The sequence below is a fragment of the Trachurus japonicus genome, chromosome 17 (assembly GCF_045865225.1).
Source record: "Trachurus japonicus isolate A0001 chromosome 17, Traja_1.0".
NCBI classification, from domain to species: Eukaryota; Metazoa; Chordata; class Actinopteri; order Carangiformes; family Carangidae; genus Trachurus; species Trachurus japonicus.
This window is the reverse complement of record NC_140923.1, coordinates 6,259,540-6,264,438: the sequence shown is the minus strand read 5'-3', so window position 1 is coordinate 6,264,438 and position 4,899 is coordinate 6,259,540. Positions and strand designations below refer to the sequence as shown.

Sequence of the window (4,899 nt, the reverse complement as noted above, 5' to 3'; positions counted from 1 at the left end):
GTTGAAGCTGTTTCTAAAAATAGATGAATATTAACTCTACATCTTAGCATCACCTGCCACGAGGAAGTGGAATGTTTTATAACAGTAAATGTTCAATTTGACTAACTATAGTTGTTGTTTTCTGACATAAATAATCTCCACAGAAAAAAGCTAGCAGCAGTTGGACTGTACACTTTTTTTAAGTCCTCACACTTTATCTTACCGTTAATCAGTTGTTTCTGTTGGGACTACTTTTTAAAAATCTTTTTCATTTTTTATTTTAGCAGTTTACCTACTTCCAACGCACAAGTGAGGCTACGTTTCACTCTGACCGCTGATGTGCGGAGTGATACTTGAGTGTAGTAACGGCTGAAAAATGTAGTTCTGATGGAAACGGCAAATTAACGGTAAGAGAGGAAACATTGGAAATATTTGAAAATATCACAAACATTTAAACATACAGTGTACTGTTCTTTTTTTTCCCGGTTAGTGAATGCATCTAAGTGGACAAAATACATTTTGTGTTGTGTTTCAACTATATTTTGTCACGTTATCACTCAACTTCTCTACCAGTTTTCCCGGCTAATGTTTGAAGCTAGCAGCGCGCAAATCAAGTGAAGGTAACTTACTAAATACCTCAACATGTCAAATAACAAGAAATAACTCTTTAATTTCTTGAAATGTGATAAAGGAATTGTGTAACTGTTTTGCATTCTTGTAACCTTGGGTTAGGTACTTTGAATATTTAGCTCCTTACCATGTCTATACCCAGATCCATGAAGAACCATCTTCAGAGAAGAGAAGAGCCAGACATCCTGAAGCAGATGGTGTGAGGCCTGGTCCTGTCCTAACATTATTGAGTCAGTCTGGGTATCAAGCAAATTCAGATAGGCTCCCCAAGATGCTGGAACAACTTAGCTGAGGTATGTGGAACAATGTACACTTAGGAGAACAGGTGTTATTTAAGAGTAGGGTCACAGCAAATACTGATATGATTCAGTTTCTCTGATCAATTTTTAAAGCAACATTGCGGAGTTTCAGCTCAGTGCTTCCACCATCTGGTTGAGAAGCGCTATCATCTGGGGGGAAAAATGAAATTTAACGATAACGAAACTTATCAGCCAGCGCATCCAGCGTTTATTCCCATTAATAAACGACAGTATTTCCCACATGTTTGCAAGGAGACTGTGTGGCGGGTGATCGGGGGACGGCGATGACGACCGGATGGGGGACCGTAAGTTTCGCTTTTACCCACCACGTCTCTCCCTCGACGCAGAGGGGAGGGGGGAGGAGGGGGGGCGGTGATTCGTACCCGTGCAGGGAAGTTACATAGTGCAGTTTCAGCCGACGCGACCCGGCTCAGACTGTAGCGGCAGCACCATTCATCCTATTAACCATTTTTCTACCATTGCAATGAGTCTGGAAACATTATTTTAAGGCCGAAAAACTCCGCAATGTTACTTTTAGTTACTAGTAATTTAAACTCCCACTTAACATGCCTGGCTTAAAACTCCATGCTTCATGTGAGTTTTAGTGTATGGACATGCAGACATTTATCTTTGAAAGTTTCGGGGCCCCAGTTTTCACACCAACTCTACTTTGCAGTTTTGGGTGCCACATGATCGTTTCAACATGTAAAATGTTCAGAACAGTAGACATGTTAACAAGGGGATTGTAACTAGTCCAACAGAGCAGTTATGTATTTAAACACATATAATTAACATTAACAGTCAATTTAAAAATATATATGGAAAAAATATGGCAGGAGGACAATTCATATACGAAATGAAAATATAGTGTCTTAGTAACTCTCTGTTTGGTGTATGTTTTCTACTTTTAGTGATCAGGGCAGGAAAAAAAAGAACAAGAGGAAGAGTAAATATAATTTGAGATTTTACTGAATATGAAACTTTACAGAAAAAAGTACATTGACCACATTAAACTTAATTAACCAAACAATTCATCCTGCTAAGGATAATATTTCTCTCATCGTCCTCCATCTTCAAACAAACTGACTTCCTGTTGTACAAGTTGTTAAGTTATATAAACAGCACAGCTCTCAATCAGCAAGAACGTCCAACACAAAGAGTTTGAATTTTGACCAGATGATGGCGCCAGATGAAAAATAATGATCTCGGTGTTTCTGGTCTGTAGGCAGTTGGGGCAGATCTCACCATTTTATTCAGTTTTAGATCCAGGAAAGAAAAGAGAGGAAACCATTTGATCTGTCCTGAAGGAAAATCTCCTTTATTTGATTATTTCATAAACAGATTAACTTCATCTACATAATCAGTTTGTTCAACCTGAATCTAGACATGGAAAAGAAAATAATCATCCCCTCCTTGATTATTATCATATTTACACTTGATTTAAAGCTCATAAACCTTATCAGTGAGTGGATTTGAACAACAACAACATTTGATCTGACAAACAAATCAATGTAAATGCGATTATAGATTTCTTAGTTTCCACAGTGAGAACAAACCTAAATTCTCTGTTAAGGCCCAAACAACAAGATGCAAGCACATCAACACAAATATCCAACAAACATTTAGAGTTCAGAGAAGTTTCTATTTTCATGTGGAGAAATGTGAGTTTAGGTAAAGAAACATCATCATGAGCAGTGATCTCCTCCACGGCTCCAGCTCCACCTCAACAAAGTCAAACATCAACACAACAAGAAATGACAAGAGGTCAAAGTCCCGCCCACAATGTTTGATTGACAGGTGATCTCTGTGCAGTGCAGAGACACAACAGCAATGAGCTTTTAGCAACAAACATGGAGACTAAAGAAAGTGATGAACTAAAATACAGATTTTAACCACAACCAACTGCTCCTTCAATGATCTTTGTCTATTTGAGTTTACACAACTCTGCTGTGGATCCAGGACCAACGTAAACTCCAGCATGTAGAGGCTGAGTGAATGTGGTCTGGACTCTGTGGAGGAGAGTCATGGTTTCAGAGATGCTGTAGAAGGACAGAATACCTGCTCTGTGATCCAGGTACACTCCTACTCTGGAGGACTGAGGACCTGAGACTGGAGTATAGATGTTGTTGAAATAAAATGTGAATCTGTTGTTGAAACAAACTAGCGCCCAAGATTTGTCATTACATCCAAACAAACTTTCTCTCTCTGCTCTGCTGATATTCTTGTATGCGACTGCTACATAAACTCCTCCTCTTCTCCACTCCACCTCCCAGTAACAACGTCCAGTCAGACTCTCTCTACTCAGGACCTGAGGCCAGTAAATGAATCTGTCTGGGTGACTAGAATAAGACTGATCTTTACACCATGTTGCTTTCCTGTTTCCCTCAGATAATAACAGACGTCTGTGTGTTGTGTTTGGATCCAGTGTGATTTTCTGTGAATATCTTAAGAAGTCAGCTCTGGTCCTGGGCTCTGGTGGTGACAGTAAAACATCCACTCGAGTCACTGTCAGTGAGATGTTTGTCCATTTGTCCCTCAGAAGGTCCTGTAGTTTATCTCTGAGCTTTGACACAGCTGCTGTCACATCCTCAAAGTATCTGAGAGGACGGATATTGATGCTGGATGAGTGTGTAGATGGACTGAGTGCTGACAGTGAGGGGTAGTTGTGTAGAAACTGGGTGTGATCCTCTGTGTGTGACAGCAGCTTCAGCTCAGCGTCTTTCCTCTTCAGCTCAGTGATCTCCTGCTCCAGCTTCTTCTGAAGCTCTTTGACTCCACTCACTTGAGTTTCCTGCTGGGATCTGATCTGCTGCTTCAGCTCAGAGCTTCTTTTCTTCATGAGACGGATCAGCTGAGTGAAGATCTTCTCACTGTCCTCCACTGCTTTATCAGCAGAGCCATTGATGGCCTCCACCTCCTGTTGAAGCACCTTCACATCTTTCTCTCTGTCCTGGATTCTCTGCTGGATCTTTTGTCGACTCAGCTCCAGCTCTCTCTGCCTCTCAGTCCTTTCTGCTGCAGCTGAGACTGTGTCGTGGCCTTTATGTTCCTCCAGAAGGCAGACAAGACAAATACACTGCTGATCAGTGCGGCAGAAAATCTTCATCACCTCATCATGACGAGAGCAGATGTTCTCCTGGAGCTTCTTGGAGGGCTCCACCAGCTTGTGTTTCTTTAATGGAGCTGCTTCATAGTGAGGCTGCAGGTGTTTCTCACAGTAGGAGGCCGGACACGTCAAACAGGACTTGACAGCTTTGAGTTTTCTCCCAGTGCAGACATCACAGGCCACATCTTCAGGTCCAGCATAGCAGTGATCAGCAGGAGCAGCTTGGAGTCCAGTCTTCTGCAGCTCCTCCACTAAATCTGTTAACATGGTGCTTTTCACCAGGTCAGGTCTCGGTATGAAGGTCTTCCTACACTGAGGACAGCTGTAGATTTTCTTCCGATCCTCTTTATTCCAGTGGGTTTTAATACAGTTGAAGCAGTAGCTGTGTCCACAGGAAATAGCCACTGGATCCTTCAGTAGATCCAGACAGATGGAACAAGAGAAGGTCTCCTAGTCCAGATGAACTCCTTTCTGCGCCATTTCACCTCTCACAGACAACGACGACTGTCTGAGTTTCTGTTGCTCAGAAGTGAAACTAGTTTGCGCTCTGATCTAAACATGTGTCTCTGCAGTGAACGGGGCCTGTCAGCTCCTCCTCTTCACCACATGTTGGTTCCACCCATCTTCAAACTGTAGATCTGAAGGGGAGGGAACAAGGAAACACATTGACAGGGTGAATGGTGTTGGTGTTTCATGTTTTCCTACTTTGTACTTTGTCAGAGACAAGGTGTGTTTACTGTGCTTTACAACATTCAGTAAAAATTTATGAGCCAGTAATAAAAGGGTCAACCCTTTAACTCATGTAATGGAATTTTTTATGTTTATGACCCTTGATTGAACTTTGAAGATGTATGCTCATGAACTTTAGGTGAACTTCAAAGAAAG

General features: G+C 41.6%; 1 pseudogene; it reads right to left on the bottom strand.

Moving 5' to 3' along the window:
* Nucleotides 1–2,832: 2,832 nt before the first annotated feature.
* On the bottom strand, nucleotides 2,833–4,494 carry LOC146969880 (tripartite motif-containing protein 16-like; annotated as a pseudogene).
* Nucleotides 4,495–4,899: the final 405 nt, after the last annotated feature.